Raw genomic sequence first — 731 nt, 5'->3', positions numbered from 1 at the left:
ACTTAATGTTGTTCTACTAACGTTTAGTGACTTACTTGTTTTGCTTATCAAAAAATCTTTTTTTATTTTCTTGCTCATTATGGTTGATGTAATGACATGTAGAGTAGCATTAGAATCTTTACTACGTGATTTTGAACCAATAGATTGATATGCATCAAATAGATTTCTGACAATAGTTCTTTCATTATTACTTTCAGATGATCTTAGGCATAGAATTTTCATTGTCTCTCTAAAATTCAAAATTTTAATCATTTGAATAATTAATTGACATCTTGCGGTTTGATTTAAGTTTTTAAAATAGTTTTGCCATATTCTTTTAACCATTCTCCTACAAGTTTGTTCATTCATTTTATTGGGCATTGACTTCAATATATTCTCATCAATGTCAATTAGATACTTTGGTTTCCTACGAATGATTCTAGGAGGTGTTAACATTAGTGCATTATGTACATTCAATTCATCAAGTAGAGAAGGTGTAATATGCTCATCATTTAATTGATTATTCAATGCGGTATCTTCTTCAATTGCACTAGGTTCAAATGGTAAATTATCAAATGTTTCTTCTTCAATTGCATTAGGTGCATTATATTCATTTGGTAAATTGAATTGAGATGTTGAGGTTGACACACCTTCTTCTCCCATTGTTCTTATGTCACGCAATTTCTTCATACTCTGCTTTTGTCTTTCCTTTTGAGCCTCTCATTGTTCCATCGTTCCTCACTTGACCTAAA

Source organism: Cryptomeria japonica, chromosome 1 (assembly GCF_030272615.1).
Source record: "Cryptomeria japonica chromosome 1, Sugi_1.0, whole genome shotgun sequence".
In the NCBI taxonomy this organism is placed as follows: domain Eukaryota; kingdom Viridiplantae; phylum Streptophyta; class Pinopsida; order Cupressales; family Cupressaceae; genus Cryptomeria; species Cryptomeria japonica.
This window is presented reverse-complemented; position numbering follows the sequence as displayed.